The sequence below is a fragment of the Dasypus novemcinctus genome, chromosome 6 (assembly GCF_030445035.2).
Source record: "Dasypus novemcinctus isolate mDasNov1 chromosome 6, mDasNov1.1.hap2, whole genome shotgun sequence".
In the NCBI taxonomy this organism is placed as follows: domain Eukaryota; kingdom Metazoa; phylum Chordata; class Mammalia; order Cingulata; family Dasypodidae; genus Dasypus; species Dasypus novemcinctus.
Window position 1 is genome coordinate 122,094,092 of NC_080678.1, and position 21,764 is coordinate 122,115,855.

At 38.9% G+C, this 21,764-nt stretch overlaps 1 protein-coding gene across 6 annotated transcripts in view; it reads right to left on the reverse strand.

Annotated features, from left to right (window-relative positions):
- Positions 1-21,764, reverse strand: part of LOC111761895 (zinc finger protein 709-like) — a 104,511-nt gene that overhangs the window by 20,622 nt on the left and 62,125 nt on the right. The window lies entirely within an intron of this gene.

The window sequence follows — 21,764 nt, forward strand, 5'->3', positions numbered from 1 at the left end:
CAATTAAAACCTAATGCCCAGCCAATTTACATCAAGCAGTACCCACTTCCTTTTAAAGCAAAAATAGGGTTAGCTCCAATAATTCACCAACTATTGGCCACAGAACTGATCTGAACTTGCAGATCACGGTATAACACTCCAGTTCTACCCATTTTATAGCCTGGTACAAGTGGAGAGTACCGGTTTATCCAAGATTTAAGGGCTATAAATAAAATAGTTGAAAATATCCAACTAGTTGTGCCAAACCCATGTACCTTGCTTACTACTCTCAATGCAGAGAATGGTTTTCAGTATTAGATTTAAGAAATGCCTTCTTTTGCATTCCTCTGGATAGCTCTTCTCCAGAAATTTTTGCCTTTGAGTGGGAAGAACCAAGTACAGGACATAAGCAACCATATACCTGGACTTTGCTGCCCCAAGGGTTCAAAAATTCCCCAACTATTTTTGGTGAACTATTAGCCCAGGACTTGCGAAAAACAGTTATGTTAAATGGGCAATATCTTCAGTATGTAGATGACATTTCAATTGCAAGCCCAAACCAAGAAGAATTTGTTAAAGATGCAATTAAAGTGCTAAATATCTTAGCAACCTTGGGGAACAAAGTCTCAAGGAGTAAAGTGCAGTTAGTCCAGAAATCAGTCCGCTATCTTGGGTTGAATTAAAAAAAAGAACAAGAACCCTAACTACTGCTAGAGTAAAAGCTATTTTAAAAATAAAAAGCCCAGGAAGTGGATTTGGCCCAACAGACAGGGCGTCCATCTACCACATGGGAGGTCCGCGGTTCAAACCCCGGGCCTCCTTGAGCCGTGTGGAGCTGGCCCATGCGCAGTGCTGATGCGCACAAGGAGTGCCCTGCCACGCAGGGGTGTCCCCGCGTAGGGGAGCCCCACATGCAAGGAGCGCACCCCATAAGGAGAGCTGCCCAGAGTGGAAAAAAAGCAGAGCCTGCCCAGCAATGGTGCTGTACACAGGGAGAGCTGACACAACAAGATGACGCAAGAAAAAGACAGATTCCCGGTGCCACTGACAAGAATACAAAGGACACAGAAGAATACACAGCAAATGGACACAGACAATGGGGGGGAGCGGAGGAGGAGGGGAGAGAAATAAAATAAATAAATAAATCTTTTTAAAAAATTAAAAAAATAAAAAGCCCAAAGAGCTATTACCAGCTTTGGGGATTTTTAGGCATGGCTAGGTTTTCCTGAATCTGGATTCCAAATTTTGGGCTAATAGCTAAACCCCTGCACACAGCTTTAGTTGGTGGGCACATAGAGCTCCTCCAGTGAATCTCCGAATGTGAGCAAGCATTTTGCCAACTGAAGACGGAACGAATGAGTGCCCCTGCCCTGGGACTACCAGATCTCAGAAAACCTTTTGATTTATTTATCCATAAAAAACAAGCTGTAGCCCTTGGAGCATTAACCCAGAAATTGGGAGGTGAGTACCGTCCGTTAGCATACTTCTCAAAATTGCTATACAATACTGCAAAAGGGTGGCCAGCATGTTTAAGAGGTGTTGCTGCAACCAGTATCTTACTACAGAAAGCTAAAAAATTTACATTAGGACAGCCCCTCACCATTCATACCTCCCATCGAGTATTCACAATGCTTGAAGGAAAGGGAATCTTTGGCTAACCCAAGGGAGGCTTGGAAAATATCAAGCCACACTCCCAGACAACCTAAAATTAAATTAAAAGTTTGTGCAACCTCAAATTCAGCTTCTCTACTCCCATCAAGTACTGAGGAAATACCTATTCATAACTATAGAAACATTAGAAGTCTTTTCTTCCAGGAAAGACTTGCAGGATACACTTCTACTAAATGCAGATTTAGAAATCTTCACTGAAGGAAGTAGCTTTGTTGAAGGAGGTGTTTGGAAAGCTGGATATGCTCTTGTAACTGCAGGGGAAGTATAGAAGCTGCACCACTTCCCCCAGGGAGTTCTGCACAAAAAAATGAGCTTATTGCTCTTCTTAGAGCCCTCCAAAGAAGGGATGAAAATTAATTACTTTCCCATATAATGAGGTCATTGGCTTTGTTCTTCAGTTCCTCTACAGATGTCCCCTGTGCCAATTTTCTCTCATAACTGATCTTTCTTCTTTCACAATCAATCTGTATGAGCATATTTAACCTGTCATCACACAGCCTAAAATGACAGCTTAATAACATCACTGACTTCCTCTTTAAAAATCATGCTATTGATGGGTGTAGTGTGGCTGAATACTTGAAAGTAACTTGTTTCTCTCCCTGTTACTAGGATACAAAGAAAAAGAATTGTATGTAAATCAGAAGGTAATGAAATGCAACCCTCTCTTTGTGCCAAATTCTGCTTTTGGTGGTTAAGAATATCCTGTTGAAGCAAAGAAGCAGGAAAACCAGTTTCAACTGGTTGGCTGGACCTGCTCAGAAGCAGCCCCTTGCTGTCCTCACTTCAAATTGCTTAATTAACATAGTAAAATTCCTACCAGGTGTGGAATTATCTGCCTCTTTCTTGATCATGCAATGTATGTGCAAGAGTGATTTCCTGAACATACTAATCATACAATTATATAACCAGCTATGTGTGTTCATCCATATGCATAAAAACTAATGCATAAGCAAAGCAAATGCTAAGTAGTAACTTGGGTATTTAAACAAGAGTGAAACTGCAGCATATAGAGTCAGGTCTGAGTCACTTTAGACTGGCCTTGGCTCCCTACCCCTGCAGATGTAATAAATGTGAGTTTGCCTAACTCTCATGTTGAAGTTTTCTTTATGCCATCTCTGGCTATCCATAAAGGCCCTCCTTGAGGTCTAGCGCTATCATCTCCAATGAGCTCCCCATGAATAAACCCAGTTTGTGTTCCTCAGTCTATAACTTGGAAGTAAACAATTAGACCTTTTGAGAACTTTCTTTTTCCTAGACTTCTCTGATATCTCAACCCCTGAATGTATTCAAACTGTTCTATTTACTTCTTCATTTTGTATTCTGCATGGTATTCCTTCCTGAAACTATATTATTAGAACATCTCAAGACTCAATTGTAGCCCCTTTCTCTCCCATTTCTGTACATAGTCATGACATTCTCACACGTGTATTCAATTGCTTCAATTTATTGCACTCTCAGCTCTAAAATGACAATAAAGACCTCTATTTTCATAGGTAGAGGCACAGAAAATCAAATATAATTCAATACATTACCCATACAAACCCATAAATAAAAAAAATTATCCTCCTATATATATCACTCTCTGGTTAACCTAGATGTCAATCAAGGATTGCATCCAGCATCCATGTGGAATCTAAGCCCCCTCTTAGACATAGATGTGGAATGTACCCAACCAATCCAAGGTCCACAGGATGGAGGAATATAATATTGATTAGAGTTGACTTACTGATATTCTATGCACAAACTGCTGTGATCAGTAATTGAAGAAAATGTGGCACTGGTGTGGAGAAAGTGGCCAAGGTGGCTGCTGGGTGTGGGGAATGGGAGGAAGAGATGAGATGTGGAGGTGTTTTCGGGACTTGGAGTTATCCTGGGTGGTGCTGCAGGGACAATTACTGGACATTGTATGTCCTCCCATGGCCCACTGGATGGAACATGGGAGAGTATGGGCCATTGTGGGAGAGTGTGGACCATTGACCATGAGGTGCAGCGATGCTCAGAGATGTGTTTGTCAAGTGCAATGAATGTCTCATGATGATGGAGGAGAATGTTGCTATGGGGGGAGTAGTGGGGTGAGGGGGGTGGGAGGTATATGGGGACCTCATATTTTTTGAATGTAATATAAAAGAATGAATAAAGACAAAAAAAACAATAGAAAAGTATTTTCTCTACAAAAAAAGAGATAAATATAATCAATGTATGCTACTTTAACAAAATATTTCCCTTCAAATTGGATAAACTGCATTTAGGACTCTTCCAGGTATCCAAGGTTTAAAGTAGAAATGTGCTGAGGAACACACAAACACATTTAAGGTAATCTGTTATTTCAGCACTGATTACCACATTCATCCTTCATTCCCACCACAATCCCTCAAACATTTTTCTAAATCATACAATGTTCCTTCAGTCTCTATGTTGCATTTCTTCAGGAATCTCTTCACTGAACTCCAAAATAAGATAGGCTTTGCCCTTCCTATAGCCTCTATTACAATTCTTCTATTCACTCAGGTCACTCATATAATTTTTCATTACACATTTGTTCATTTGTTTGTCTCTCCCACTGGTGTAACTGCATAAAATTCTTCTCTGAATATTAATTTTGGGTGAATTTCCCTTTGAAAATTAAATATAATTATAAGTACAGAGATAATATATATCCACAATAACTTAACATTACCTCACATGGCCTGGACCCAAATGCCTGCAGCTAAATTAAATAGAACCTTCTAAATAAAAAGAAAATTATTTTCAAAATAAATCAAAACTCTCCCACCCGGTTAAAATTCTCTCTTTTACTTATCAGAACACATAAGACTGAAAAGGCAAGGAATCTAAGTTTTAATGAGGCTGCTTTCACCACACTGTAGTTCACAGCTTCTTTCTCTCTAGGAAAAGCACCATGTTGATGGGTGATCCTCTTTTTATGCATTTGACAACCTCATCAGTCCTATAATTCAAATAACACCTTAATTAACTCAGATGTTAGTCAAGATAAATCAAATCAAGCCATGCCTTGTGTCATTCACTTCTTTCTAACAGTCTCAAAATCTATCTTCCTGCCTTGAACAAGAGACCTCACACATTTATGGATTTTGCTTGTTTTGGATAAGTACAGTAGAGCATCTATAGTAAGAAGATATCTATTAATCTGTATGTCTATAGACTTGTAATCAACCAATATTTTCTGTCATTCATATGACTATAAAAATAGAAAATTTTGTTTGAAAAACCATATTCAAGGAAAAATATTTAATTGTTGAGTGTGTATGTTTCACAACCAAGAAAAGGAGAGACCATCTAGTACAGGTGTTATTATGTCAGATATTGCTTCAAACTTCAAAATATTAGTGTTCCCAATATGTGATTAAATTTCACTGCTGATTTTCCTATGAATAAGATGGGCTTTAAAGAATTTTTAAATTTAAAATTACAAAGTTATTCAAACATATCTTGAGATATAGAAGAATAAATTATTTCTGTAGGGAAATCAAGTAATGTATTTCCATTTCAGGTACCAGTATTTACAGCCACATAAATATTTGCCATTTTCTTTTTTAATTCACTCTTCTAAAATTAAAACATTGCACTTCATTATTTTGGTAATATGCATTTTAAGTAATCAATTACTCCATTTTCATGATTTTCTAATGTAGTCCTATGTGCTTTCAGCCTAATTTCTGCAGCATTAGTAAAATAAAATCTATGTGTAACCTACCAAACAACTTAGGATAGATATAAATTTTTTGTAAGAAAGCAAATAGTTTTATTTGCTTTCTTTGATATTAAGCAGACCATATGTTCCTTGTTTGTAAAGGAAAATGCTTTATGTAAGCATGGAATGCTTCACACATTGTTTTTTCCTTAATCACCATGAGACGTAGTCACCAGGCATGATATTTATCATGATATTAATCAGAGCAGAACACTAGAGAAACTCCTGAGCCAACTCTCAAAGATCTCAATTCAGTAAACTTCTTTGTTTCAAATCTAAATTAAAGCTGTATGAAATCCCTTAATAGGGAGGCATATTTGAGGTTGATTTGATTTCCTGCCATCCACATTCTGATAAAACCACTTTTCTTCCCTAGCACAGTTTTATGTGTCTTCCTATTCTGCTATGCTGTGTGATGACCTGTGGACCATTTTGGTAACCAAGATGGGACTAGTGTACTCATGATAAGGACACTGCTCGGTGGCCTCCCAAGTTTAGATGTGCATGGGCTCTGGCTCTGTAGCTTCCAGAGTATTTTATTCTGAGATTTGGAACATGAATCTCTTGCCCTGGGTGTCTAGATTCCGTAAAGGTGGCAGAGGATAAAGGGAAATAGGCCCACTTCTCTGTGTATTGTGTGTGAGGTTGTACTCTCCTTTTTAGCAGCACAATAGCTCTGGCTGAAGCTGGAAGTAGAAATTTGTCATGCTTGGTTTTGGAGTGTGGTCTAGGAAAAGGAGCAGCCCCTGATATAAGGAGGTGTTACTAACATTGGTTCCTTAGGTTTTTTTTTTTTTTAAAAGCATATGTTCTTTCAGCAATCCACTCTTTCTTTTTAAAAAGATTTATTTATTTATTTCTCTTCCCTCATCCCCCCTTCCCGGTTGTCTGTTCTTCTGTGTGTATTTGCTGCATCTTCTTTGTCCGCTTCTGTTGTCATCAGCGGCATGGGAATCTGTGTTTCTTTTCCGTTGCATCATCTTGTGTCAGCTCTCCGTGTGGGAGGCGCCATTCTTAGGCAGGCTGCACTTTTCTTTCGCGCTGGGTGGCTCTCCTTATGGGGTGCACTCCTTGCGCGTGGGGTTCCCTTACGCGGGGACACCCGGGGGTGGCAGAGTACTCCTTGCGCGCATCAGCACTGCGCATGGGCCAGCTCCACACGGGTCAAGGAGGCCTGGGGTTTGAACTGAGGACCTCCCATGTCCTCATGGATGCCCTAACCACTGGGCCAAGTCCGCCGCCTCCCTAGGTTTCTTGGAACTTGTTTAGCCAAACTACTGAAATGAGAAGTAAACAGAGTTCTGAGGTGAAAGAAAGAGAGCAACCTAACAGGTTGCATTATTAAACATTGGGAACAATTTGGGTATGAACAAATAAAAAAAAGAATGATCTGTCTTTTTAAGTAAATCTGGCCTCAATATGCATTAGAGGATGAACAAAAATGACCAGCACATACAATACTCTTCTGCAATTGGATCTATTCTGAAGGTTAAGCAAATGGGATGAGAGTCCTTATATTCAATATTTTATGGAGTTAGCCCAAAATAAAAATAATAAAAAACTCAAGAGATTATTTCAAATATTGTGTACTGCCAATTAGGCCTTGTGTCCCCAACACTTGAAAGCCAAAAATGGCAAGAGTTTAAGACCCCAACCAGTAAAAAATCACTCACACTTCTGAACCAAAGCAGGAATTAAATAGCTTAAGGACGGGTGAATAAAAGTCAGAAAAGACCCTCCAAGATTCTATCCATAAGGGTGATGTTTTTTTTTCTGATGATGTGTTAGATACCATCATTTTGAATACACTGAGACTTGAGATTCTCAACAACTCTTATACCATCTCCACTGCCATATAAGAAGGAAAGAAATGAACTAACCTGATTTACCATTAGAACCCCCAGAAATTACCTCCTGACCCTCACCCAGAGTGGTGAGACTTTTAGTCAGGGTGCCTCTACCTTGGAAGAGCAAAGTCAGGGCCAATTCCCTCTTTGACAACTACCTGCAGGAATGGATGCAAGAGGACAACTAAGGGATCATCTATATATGCATACTCCACTTTCAATAATAGAGCTATATAATTGGAAAGATTGAGTCCTTAACTACAGACACAACACCAGAAAGTTGAAAATCTCTCTTCAAATCTATATTTGGAACTCTCACAATCAATGGGGCAGATATCCCATCCTTACTGAATGTAATTTTAACTTCAGAGGCAAAGCAAATTGTGTAAGAAAATGATCAAGGTCATGCTGACTTTCTAGCCAATAGTAACCCTCACAACCATATTCATGTCCCAGGGAGTCAGGCAGTTCAAATAACTGACAACTTTTGAAAACAATGAACAATGAACCCAAAAGTGCATGAATCCTAATAAAATTACTGTGAGACATCTATGCACACTGTCAAAGACCAAGCATTATGAAAGGATTTTGAGAGCAGCAAGAGAAAAGCTTGTATTGCTTACAAGGGAGACTTAATAAAGCTAAGTTCTGTTCTGTCTTCAGAAACCATGGAGGTGAGAAGGCAGAGACACAATATGTTTACAGTACAAAAAGAGAAAAATGGCCAGCCAAGACTTCATTATCTGGCAAAAATATCCTTCATAAATGAAAGTGAGTATCTGGTAAAACTATCCTTCATAAATGAAGATGAGCTTAAAGTTTTTACAGATAATCAAAAATTGAGCTGAGAAAGTATGTGACTAAGTGACTAAATCTATAAGAGATATCAAAGAGTGTGTTACATTCTGAAAGAAAAAGACAAGTAAGAGCACCTTGGGCATAAGTAAGAGAAAATGAAAGTGTTACAAGACAGAAAATAGTAAGATATTACAATTGAGAGCAAAAGGATAAAATGTACAAAATAAGTAATGTTTTTATAATAATAACACTGAATGTTAAAAGATTAAACTTCCCAATTAAAAGACATAGATTGACAGAACTGATTTTTAAAATGAGCCATCTTGGTTTTCTACAGAAGACTCACTTCAGATGCGAGGACACAATAAGGCTGAATATGAAAGGTTGGAATAAAATATTCCATGCATAGCAATAAAAAAGCGGAGGTATAGTGATATGAATGTCAGGAAAAATAGATTTTAAATGCAAAATTCTTATAAGAGATGAAATATGGTTCAATATTTTTAAAAAGGAACAACTCACCATGAAAAAATATAGTATTAAATATTTATTCACTTACCATAGATGCCCAAAAATATATGACACACACTAGCAAAACTCAAAGGAGAAATAAATGTCTATAAATAATTCTTAAAGACTTCAACACTCCAAGTCAACATTAGGTAGAACATCTGGGCAGAGGATAATTAAGGAAACTGAAAGCTTGCATAATATAAAGGAACAAGGTCTGGGATATTCATAGAAAATTCTGCTGCAAAACAACAGGATATATACTTTACTCAGGTGCTCATGGATCTTTCTCCAAAATAGGAGACATAAGTCAGGTCTCAATAAGTTTAAAAATATTGAAGTCATACAAAGCACTTTCTCTGACCATACTGGAACAAATCTGGGAATGAATAACAGGTGTTAAAGAGGAAAATTCACAGATATATGGACACTAAACAATATACTCTTGGGGAAGGAGACTTGGCTCAATGAATAGAGCATCCGCCTACCACATGGGTGGTCCAGGGTTCAAACCCAGGGTCTCCTTGACCCATGTGGAGCTGGCCCATTCACAGTGCTAATGCATGCAAGGAGTGCCCTGCCACACAGATGTGTCCCCTGCATAAGGAGCCCCACATGCAAGGAGTATGCCCCATCAGGAGAGCTGCCCAGCACAAAAGAAAGTTGAGCCTGCCCAGGAATGGCACCACACACATGGAGAGCTGGTACAGCAAGATGATGCAACAAAAAGAGACACAGATTCCAGGTGCCACTGACAAGAACAGAAGTGGACACCAAAGAACACACAGTGAATGGACACAGAGAACACACAACTGGGGCAGAAAGGGGGAGGGGAGAGAAATAAATAAAAAAAATTTAAAAAGCAACAATATACTTTTAAATAATCAGTAGTTTAAAGAACTGCAAGAAAAATCAGTAAAGACAAATGAAAATGAGGACACAACATATCAAAACTTAGGGCTCCAGAAAAGGCAATAGTGAGAGGAAATTTCCAGACTTCAATAAAAAAAAAAAGAGATAAAATGAAAGACCTAAAAGCACACATGGAAGAATTAGAAGAATAGTATGAAATTAATAACAAAGCAAACAGAAGGAATAATAAAAATTAGAACAGAAATATAAAATGGAGAATTAAAAACATCAGAGAAAATCAACAGAACCAAAAATTGTAAGTCTTTTGGTTTACTGATTATCCAAAGACTAGAATAACAAATAAAAAATAAAATTAGAAATGAGAAGAATGTCATTATCCCTGACCCAACAGAAATAAAACAGAGTATAAGAGGACACTATCAAAAACTGGATGCCAACAAACTAGACAACATTGATGAAATGGACAAATTATTATAAAACATGAACAAACTACACTGAACTTCCAAGAAATAGAAAACCTCAACAAACCAAACACCCTCCCCCCAAAAAAGGAAAAATTAAACAGTGATCAAAAACATCCCCAAATGACAGTGGTTAGGTACTGATGGTCCTGAGGACTATGGAGGCACACAGGTTCCAGGATCATGGGAGATGGCTCTGGAGTTGAGTGCCTTGTCAGCCAGCCCTACTATGGAATTTGTGCTCCTGAGTGTGATGGAGTTGGACTCAGATGTGACCTTTCTACACATGCCTCTTCTGTCACTCTTACTGAACCTGGGGCTGGTGTATACTCAAAGACTTGAATCTCTGGATTGGCTGTGTACCAGCTGGGCCGTGAGCCTCAGCAGAGTTGCAACACCTACTCTCCAGCTCATTGGACTTGGCCAGGTCATCTAACAGTGAGGTGAAGATAGTCAACCACTATACCAGGGAACTAAATGCCTACAACTGCAAGTAGAATTGCATCTAACAGCCATATAGGGTCTAAGTCCCCTCTCAATTTAGAGGTGGAGTGGATATCACCATCCCAGGGTTCACAGGATAGAGGAATAAAGTATGGATTAGAGTTGACTTACTGGTATTCTACTATAGAACTATTGTGACTCTAACAGTGGAAGAAATTGTACCATTGATGTGGAGACAGTGGCCATGGTAGTTGCTGAGGGTGGGGAGAGGGAAGAAGAGGTATGATGTGGGGGCTTTTGGGGACTTGGAGTTGTCCTAAATGATGTTACAGGGACAGATGTTGGATATTATATATCCTGCCATGGCCCACTGGATGGACTGGGGGAGAGTGTAGACTACAATGTGGACTATGACCCATGCGGTGCAGCAGTGCTCCAGAGTGTATTCATCAAGTGCAATGGATGTACCAAAATGATGAAAGAGGTTGTTAGTGTGTGAGTGGGGATGTGGGGTACCGGGTATGTGGAAACCCCATATATTTTTTAATGTTACATTTTTTGTTATATATGTATCTTTAAAGAAAAGGACAATTAAAAAATAAAAATAAAATATGTCAGTGGTTGAAAGGGAAGGAGGTAGGGCAAGATGGTGTCAGAGGAAGTGCATCAACATTCTCTCTTACAAAAAATGGCTGAGTGAGGACAAAATCCTGCTTGAATGAGCACATTTGGGAAACCACAAAGCAGGTGTCTCCTCAATATTGATCTGGAGAGAGTGTAAATTAAGAGTGATTGCTCAAGGTGAAATATTGGTTTCTGGTGCTTGTGGCTAGAGCTGTGAGAAGGCTAAGCCCTTCCCTCTGGGCAGGTAGCCACAGCATTCCACAAATACCACAGGTCACACAGCCATAGGACACAAACTCTGAGAGTGGGAGGGTTCTAATGAACGGTAGAGCTGGGTCCCACGGGTCCCAGAGTGCAGGTTCAATTGTCTGGACCCCCTTTGAGCATTAGGGAACATACCAGCTGGCTTGAAGGAGAAACCAGGAAGAGGAGAGAGGTGATCTGCTGAAGCACCCTGATTTACCTAACCACCCTTGGGTAGGGAAAACAGATCTGGGAGAAGGTGGAGTCAGGCAATGAACTGGGCCTGTGCAATACTCCTAAGGGAGTGGGACAGTAGGAAGAGGTTGGTAGGCTTCCAAGAGCATACTTAGGATTTGCAGCAAGGTGTGGGTGTTCTCTCACAAGGAGATGGAGTCATTATTTTCTGTTTTGTGTTGGTTCACCAGGTTTCCATTTGAATTTCAGAGAGGAGCACTCACACAGGCTTCATGCTGCCCTGGGAAAGAGGGAAGTGAGGAAGGGAGAAATAGGGAAGGACAGATTCCTAATTAGTTTATTCAGTTGCAAAGAGTCAATCCTGCCCCAGGAAGGGGACTCAGTTTGAGGAGCAGGTTGACCCAGAAGGAGAGTTTGGCCCTGTGGAGGAATTTCAGCCTTGAAATGTGCAAGGTCTCTAGTTCAGTTCCTGGATATTCTTGGAATAGTGACCCACTGGGATAAAGAGCTAGCTGATACTTTCAGACAGTGAAAACATAGACACTATCTTGTATTAGCTCCCCTTGGGCCTCTTATTTTTCATTAAAAAATTACTTTTGTTACAAAATTTAACTTAGTTTACTCACTAAAACCCACTTCAAAATCTGCAGCACAAAAGCTGTAGGGTAATTGATTGATTAACACCAGGAGCCTGACAAGCTCCATAAGGACATAAGAGGAATACTTAGTTTTTCTTAATATTTGAGTGACTCCTTGCTTGAGGGCTTGTCTAGTTTTTTTGTTTGTTTGTGTTCTTTTCTTTTCTTCCTATTTCTCTCTCCGCCCCCCCCCCCTTTTTTTTTTTTTTGCCTTTTTTCTATTAGGTGCTGCCGGCTTGTTACTTTTGCTATGCTTCCTCATCCTTTATTTCCTCTTTTCTGTGTGTACTGATTTTGGCAGTCAGTGCTCTCTTTTTTCTTTCCTACATCATTCCATATTACACCTTCTGTTATTGCTCTTACATTCCACCTCTGTTTAGCACCCAATTTTTCTTTTTCTGGCCTTTTATTTCTAACACTTCTATTCGGTTTTCTATCTTTTTTTTTTTTTTTTTTAAGATTGAAATTTTCTTTTCTTTTTTTTTCTTTTTTTTTTAATTGACTTTGTAATAATATTACATTAAAAATATATATGTGAGGTCCCATTCAACCCCACCCCCCCACCCCCCCCTCTCCCCCCCCAACAACACTCGTTCCCATCATCATGACACATCCATTGGATTTGGTAAGTACATCTTTGGGCACCTCTGCACCTCATAGACAATGGTCCACATCATGGCCCATACTCTCCTCCATTCCATCCAGTGGGCCCTGTGAGGATTTACAATGTCCGGTGATTACCTCTGAAGCACCATCCAGGGCAGCTCCATGTCCCAAAGACGCCTCCACCTCTCATCTCTTCCTGCCTTTCCCCATACCCATCATCCACCATGTCCACTTTTCCCAATCCAATGCCACCTCTTCTTTGTGGACATTGGATTGGTTGTGTCCATTGCACCTCTATGTCAAGAGGAGGCTCAGATTCCACCTGGATGCTGGATGCAATCCTCCCATTTTCAGTTGTAATCACTCTAGGCTCCATGGTGTGGTGGTTGTCCTTCTTCAACTTCATCTTAGCTGAGTGTGGTAAGTCCAATAGATCAGATTGTAGGTGCTGGAGTCTGTTGAGGCTCAGGACCTGGCTATCACATTGTCAGTCCAGAGATTCAAATCCCCTAAATATATCTTAAACCCCAACATTAACTGCACCTCCAGCACATTAGCATGAAAGTCTTATGAAGGAAGATCCCATCTGAGTCCAGATTCATCACACATAAACACCATTTCCAAAGAGGGGCCATCTGCCCTGGTAGTTAACCCCATCGGCCATGACCATAACTCCCATGGGTCTCTTTAGCCCTCGAAGGAACCAATATCTGGGGGTTGTATCTGCTTTATCTGTCTCTCTGACTCTGCTCAGTTGTGCATGAGGGCAATCCTTCTGCCAGCCTCCAGACTCTTTTTTAGAAACTCGTAGCCATATAAACTCATTTCTCCTTTTCATTTCCCCCTTTCTTTAGGTCAAACAGCATTTTAAAGTCATGGTATTTTATGTAGACGTGGATATTCTGCTGATCCGCATTGAACCTTCCGTATAAGGTCATTTTCCAGTTGCATCATCAGTTGGTAGTTGATAGTGGTCCCTCGTTGCCAGGGAGGCTCATCCCCGGGTGTCATGTCCCACGCTGGGGGGAAGGCATTGCATTTACATGCTGAGTTTGGCTTCGAGACTGGCCACATTTGAGTAACATGAAGGCTGACAGGAGGAAATTCCCAGGCACAATGTTGCTCTAGGCCTTGTTCTTATTTTAGGTTTATCAGCTCACAAGCATAGTCATTAGCATCAGGGGCTCACTGTTGAACCCTCACTCCCTCCCGGTCCCCGCCGCTGTACCTGGGAGACTGTTGCTGCTCCCCTAGGGACCACGACAGAGCACCACTGGCCAGGAACCCAGTACCCACCCTGCTGTGGTTTTTAATTGTTGCCACTATGAGTATATCCAAACATTACCATGCACCCTGGACATATGTTCTGTACAGCTCCCTGTCAGCCATATATCACCTGTCATTGGTATCCCATACCAGTATCCCTCCATTGCCATTGTTGAAACACTCTGTGATCCAGAACTCCCCGAAATTTGAAGCCCAATATAATGTCATGGTCCCTTACTAGGGAATGGCATATAGCGATGGGTTTAAAGGATAGATAAGGAACTTGGATAAAGTTAGATAAAGAACTTAGATAAAGAATGTTGACTTGAAAAAATTCCACATCCTATCTTTTTTTTTTTTTTTTTATCTTTTTTTGAATCTTTCTGATATTGTCCTTTCTTATCTCTTTCCCTCTCTCCTGATCATGCTGGCCTTTTAATTCATACTATATTCTTCTCCAATATCATTGTAGGTACTCCAAATTTTATTTCTATATGTTTACACTGCTTACATGAGTTTAATAAACATTCTCCTGGGTCTTATGTGGTTCTTCTGCTAATATTTACTATCAATAATACTATTATAGTTTTTCCTTCTTATATCTTTTGCTTTCCCTGGCTGTAACCGTTTTTCTTCAAGGGAACTTAGACAACAACAAGGATACAGAATAAGAAGAATAAAGTGTCAAAGAGAAAACAACACAACACAAAAACAGCACCAAAATAAAAGCTAAGACTAGATGAGGAAGCTAATAAACTAAACAAACCTACACCAAAAATGAGCAATCTGAGGAGGAAATGAATTTCCTCCTTTACTATTGTAATTTTATTTTGCAATAATAAATAAAAAAATCAAATACCTAGGAAAAATTTAAGTAAAGATGTAAAATACACACAGAAAACAATGCAATACTTTTAAAGTAAATCAAAAAGATAAATAATGGAAGAATATTTCCTGTTCATGGACAGGAAGAATAAATATCATTAAGATGTCTGTCCTACCCAAACTGATCTACAGACTTAATGCAATCCCAATAAAAATCAACACAACATTTTTTAAAATGAGTTGGAAAAACTATGAAATTTAATTGTAAGGGAAAGAGACCTTGAATAGCCAAAGACATATTGAAAAAGAAAAATGAAATCAGAGGAATCACACTACCTGACTTAAAAACATACTACAAAGGTATAGTGTCAAAATGACATGGTGTTGGCACAGGGATAGACATACTGACCAATGGAATCAAATTGAGAGTTCTGATATATATACTCAAAAATATAGTCATCTGATATTCGACAAGGCCACCAAGCCAACTCAACTGGGAGAGAATAGCTTCCTCAATAAAAATGGTGCTTGGAGAATTAGATATCCTTATGCAAAAGAATGAGAGAAGCTTTCCATCTCATATCTTATACAAAAAGCAACACAAAATAGGTCAAAGATTTAAATATAAGAGCCAAGACCATAAAGACCTTGGAAGCAAATGTAGGGAAGCATCTACAGGACTTAATAATTGGAAACAACTTCATGAACTTCAGTCCCACATCACAAACAGCAAAAGAAAAAATAGATAAATGGGACCTCCTCAAAATTGAAGCTTTTTACACCTAAAAGGAGTTTATCAAGAAAGTGAGACGGCATTCTACACAAGGAGAGAAAATATTTGGTAACCAAATATCTGATAGGAGGCTAATATCCAGCATAAATAATCTTATATCTCAAAAAGAAAAAGACTAATAAAAACCCATTTTAAAAATGGGCAAGAGATTTGAACAAATGCTTCTCCAAAGAAGAAATAAGAATGGCAAAATGAACATGAAAAGATGCGCAACATCACTAGCTATCAGGAAAATGCAAAAAAAAACCCACCAAAAACCAAAAAACTACAATGAGATACATTGTACACCCATTAGCCTGATGGCTGTTAAAACAACAGAGGATGACAAGATTTGGGGAGGTAGTGGGGAAATGGGAATCATCATCTACTGCTGGTGGGGATGTAGAAGGATCCAGTCATTCTGGAGGACAGTTTGGCAGTTCCTCAAAAAACCGACTGTAGATTTGCCATATAACCCAGCAATTTCACTTCTGGGTATATATCCAGAACTGAAAACAAGGTCACAAACTTATATATGCACACCAATGTTCATAGCAGCATTATTCACTATTGCCAAAAGTTGTAAATAACCAAATGACAATCATCTGATGAACAGATAAACAAAATGTGGTATATACATACAATGGAATATTACTCAGCTGTAAGAAGGAATAAAGTACTAACACATGGGCTAACACAGATGAATCTTGAGGACATTATGTTGAGTGAAGCAAGCCAGACAATGAAGAACAAATACTACATGACCCTTCTGATATAAATAAAGGAAATCAAGCTGTATCAGAGAGCTAGAGATGGAAGATAGGCTTACAGGTAATGGGGGGGAGAGGAAGGTTGTGACACAAAGTGCATATGGGCAAAATCTAAGATAAAGAGGAGGTAAGTAGTTGTGCAGTGAAGGGATAAGATGGGGCACAGGGATACTATTGGGTTGCTGTTTGCAGGCTTGAGGGGGCTGTGGGTTGGAAGGATGGGTCAGATGGTCAAAAGAATTGGTGGGATGGTTGAGAGGGAGCAAGTGAACACGGGAGATTGTATGGTATGTGGTTGAAACTATAGTGTTGAGAAAAATCTTTAGAAAATACATTAAGGAAGGGGTACTGGTTTAAGGTGTTTGATAGGCATTGGGCACAGGGTGTACCTGGGGCAGGCTTCTAGGGAGTGTGTGAAGGCTCATCATTTCACAGTGTATTATATCAGTGGGTGGTTATGCATACAAGGAGTGGGAAGGTGTGATGCCCCATCCTGGGGAGACCTGATGTTCTCAGAAGGGAAAGTGTCTCTTGAGAGCATGGGTTGCAAGGATAAGTCAGAAGGTCAAAAGAATTGGGGGGATGGTTGGGAGGGAGCAAGGGAACATGGGAGATTTTCCTCCCAATGGGGGAGGACAAACTACTCTGTCATAACCTCAGAATGGTTGCAAGTATCTATGATTCTTGTCCTTCAAGCAGTGAAGCTTGGTTTTAACTGTGGGCCCTGGAGGGGAGGGAGAGACAGAACAGAAAAGTTGGAAGTGTGGGCAAATGGGGGGCAATGGAACTGTTCCGCATGATCCTGCAATGATGAATGCAGGCCATTTTAAATCTCACCAAAAAGTTATAAATTTGTGTATTCTAAAATGTAAACCATAATGTAACCAAAAATTTATGAAAGTGTACAGTCTAAAATGTAACCTATAATGTAAACCATAATGGAACCATGGTTGGTAGCTATGTTTCAATATCTGTACATCAGTTGTAGCAAATATAACATCCACATGTGAAAAGGTCATTGTTGGGGAAAGGGGAAAAGGGCTTGATGCTGTGTACATGGGATTTCCCTATATTCTATATGTGATTTTAATGTGTCCTAAAACTTATTTAAAGATATAATTTTTAAAAAAGATGTGAGGAAGAATTAGAATAGATTGCCTTGCAACAGTACATACAGAGCAACACCTATTACACTGATGAAAGGGAAAACTTCAAAAAAAGTTTATGATATTTTTCATTTAATACCCCAATTTATTTGTTACTTTACTTTAGATTTTCTAAATTATTATGTATTCTATTTCTAATCTTTAAACCTAAATTACTATTTCATTTTCCTATTACTTGAATTTGGCAATATATTAGACTTCATTTTTGAAGAAGTTTTGGACCACAGAGGGGTTTAACTGTGGCAGGGGAGGAGCACTGTTGTGAGGTGGCATTGATGGAGGATGCAGGGGTGCAAGGGAGTTCTCCAGGGCTTGCATGTAAGGTACATAGATATGTTCAGATGTTCATTAGGTACTGACATACGAGGTGGAGTTCTACATGACAACTGAGGGAGTGCTGAGTTCCCATCCTCGGAAACTCTATTGGCCTCCCCTATGGAGCAGCAAAAATCCGCCAAGGGCAGGGGCAAGGACCAGTGAAGAATGATGGTCCAATGATGGACCCTTAATACTGTTAACTAAGCTTATGAGCCTGTGTGCTTGAGGTTTCTACTAGGCCTAGAGTTAAATGGTGTTTAAGGGTTCCTCCTGCTCAAATCTCACCAACCTCTCAGCCAAACTCAACATGTAAATGTACTGTCTCCCTGCTAGTTTGGGACATGACTTCTGTGGATGAGCATCACTGGCACCAAGGTATTAAATTACGCAGCACCTGGTGATGAAACTAGAAAAAGAACTTGAATAAAAGGTGGTAATGGTAAAGACAAATGAGTTATATGACTAAGAGTCTTTAAAATGTGTCAGGAGGTCATCAGAGGGGTCATGCTTTCATACATCTCTGCAGCATCTCAGTGACAGCCAGGGTATATGCAACCTCAAGTAGTGGTACTCCTGAGGGCTACAGAGACACCCAAGTCCTACAATCATGATAGATGGCTCTAGAGTTCATTTTCTTGCCAATGGAGGTTCCTATTTTGGAATTTCTGCTTCTAAGTGTGATGGAATTGGAATCAGATGTGATCTCTTCATGCCACTTCTGTCACTTTTACTGAACCTGTGATTGGTGCTGCTGTTGGTGAATGATCAGTAGACTTGAATCTTTGGACTATCTATGTGCCAGCTGGGCCCTGATCCTCAGGATAGCTGCAATGCCTACTCTCCAATTCATTGGCTTTATGCAGGTCAGTTAACAGGGAGGAGAAAATAGCCAACCACCACACCAGGGAACTGAGAGAGTCTATAGCTGCAAGCAAGGGAATTTCATGTATTAGTCATGTGGGATCTAAGCCCCCTCTCAATTTAGAGGAGGAGTGGACATGGAAATCCCAGGGTCCTCAGGATGGAGGAATAAAATATGGATTAGAATGGACTTACTGGTATTCTACTATAGCATTATTGTGATTCTACCAATGGAAGAAATTATATCATTGATGTGGAGACAGTAGCTGTGGGAGTTGCTGAAGGCAGGGAGAGGGAAAAAGAAATGTGATATTGGGGCATTTCCAGGACTTGGAGTTGTCCTGAATGATACTGCAGGGACAGATGCAGGACATTATATATCCTGCCGTAAACCACTGAATGGACTGGGAGAGAGTGCAAACTACATCATAAACTATAATCCATGCTGTGTAGCAGTGCTCCAAATGTACTCATCAAATGCACTGGATGTACCACACTAAAGAAGGAAGTTTTCAATGTGGGAGGAGTGTGGGGTGAAGGGAGTGGAGTACATGGGAACCTCTTATATTTTTTATTGTAAAATTTAGTGTGATTTATGTAACTCCAAGAAAAGGTAATAAAAAAAGATAGAAAGAATCCAGCAAGGACATAGGGATTTGAATGACAACATAAAATGCATAAACATACACATTATAGACATTGCAGAAAAAGAAGAGAAGGGAAAGGGGGCAGAAGAGTTGTTGGAAGAAATAATGGATGAATACTTCCCAAACCGATTGACTGAGATGGATGTACATGTCCAGGAAGCTCAATGCACCCCAACTGTATAAATCCCAACAGGCCTACCCCAAGGCATATGTTTATCAAATTATCCAATGCTCAAGAAAAAAAGAGAATATACTAAAGGCAGTAAGAGAAAGGAGAACCATCACATGCAAGGGAAGCTCAATGAGATTAAGTATTGATTTCTCGTCTGAAACCATGGAGGCAAGACAGAGGTATGACATACACAAAGTACTAAAAGGAAAAAAAAAATTCCAGCCAAAATTACTCTATCCAGCAAAGTTGGCATTAAAAACTGATGGATATTCAAAATAATCACAGATAAACAGAAACTAAGAGTATGCCAATAACTAAACTTCCCTTCAAGAAATCCTAAAGGCAGTTCTGCAGGTTGAAAGAAAAAACAGAGCAGAACTAAATGAAATAGAAAATAAGAAGGCACTAGAAAAAATAATCGAAACAACAAGCTGGTTCTTTGAGAAGATCAATAAAATTGACATATCCTTAGCTAGACTAACTAAGAAAAAAAGATGCAAATACACAAAATAAGAAATGAGAAAGAGGATGATATCACCACTGACCCCACAGAAATAAAGACTATCATAAGAGGATACTCTGAAAACTATATGCTAATAAGAGGGACAATTTAGAGAAAATGGACAAATTCCTAGAAACACATTAGGAGCTTACAATTGAGAAAGATGAAATTGATGATCTCTACAAAGAAATCACAGAGACAGAATCAGTTATCAAAAACCTCTCAACTAAGAAGAGCCCTGGGCCAGATGGCTTCAGAGATGAAGTCTACCAAACATTCCAGAAAGAACTAACACAAATCTTGCTTAAACTCTTCTTCCAAAAAATCAAAATACAAAGAACATTGCCTAACTCATTCTATGATGCCAAAATTACCCTAACACCAAAAGTCAAACAAAGACACCAAAAGGAAGAAAAATTACAGACCAATCTCTCTAATGAATCTAGATGCTAAAATCCTCAACGAAGTAATTGTTAATTATATTCAACAACACATCAAAAGAATTACACACCATGACTAACTGGTTTTCATCCCTGGTATTCAAGGATATTTCAACATAAGAAAATTCATCATTGTAATACACCACAGAAACAGATCAAAATAAAAATCACATGATCATATCTATAGATGCAGAAAAACCTTTTGACAAAATAGAGCAACCTTTCCTGAAGAAACACTGCAAAACATAGCAATAAAAGGAAACTTTCGGAACAATATAGAGGCTATATAGGAAAAACTCACAGCTAACATTTAAATTTATGAAATCCTAAAATCTTTCCCTCTAAGTCCAGGAACAAGACAAAAATGCCCACTATCACTCCTCCTATTTAACATTGTGTTAAAAGTACTTATTTGAGTACTGAGGAAATAAACAGATATAAAAGCATCCAAATTGGAAAGGAAGAAGGCAAAATTTCACTCTTTCTGGACGACATGATCTTATACATAGAAAGCCCTGAGAACTACAGCAAAGCTTCTAAAACTTATGAGTTCATGAAAGTTGCATGTTATAATATCAATGTGCAAAAATTAGTAAATTACTGTACACCAATAATGAGCAATCTGAGGAGGAAATCAAGAAAAAAATACCATTTACAATAGCAAATTAAAAAAATAGAAAACCTAGGAATAAATTTAACTAAAGATGTAGAAGACTTATACACAGATAACTATACAACACTGTTAGAGGAAATCAAGGAAGACTTAAATAAATGGAAGAACATTCCCTGTTAATGGATAGGAAAACTAAATATTATTAAGATGTCTATCCTACCCAAACTGATCTACGGATTTAATGCAAACCAATAAAAATTAACACATCATTATTTCAATGACATGGAAAAAATAACTATGAAATTTATTTGGAAGGGGAAGAGGCCCTGAATAGCCAAAGACATATTGAAAAATAAAAATGAAGTAGAAGGATTCACAGTACCTGACTTTAAAATATATCACAAAGCTATAGTAGTCAAAACAGCATGGTATTGTCAGAAGAATAGCCATAATGACCAATGGAACCTAACTGAGAGTTTTGATATAAATCCTCACATATAAAGTTATCTGATACTCAACAAGGCCACCAAGCCCACTCAACTGGGAGATAATGGCTTCCTCAACAAATGGTGCTTGGAGAACTGGATATCCATATGCAAAAGAATGAGAGAGAATTACCATCTCACACATTATACAAGAATGAACTCAAGATGTATAAAGATCTCTAAATATAAGAGACAAGACAGTAAAGACCTTGGAAGACAATATAGGGAAGCATCTACAGGAATGTTTAATAAGAAATGTCTTCATGAACTTCACACCTAAAGCACAGGTAGTGAATAAAAATTGATAAATGGGACCTCCTCAAAAC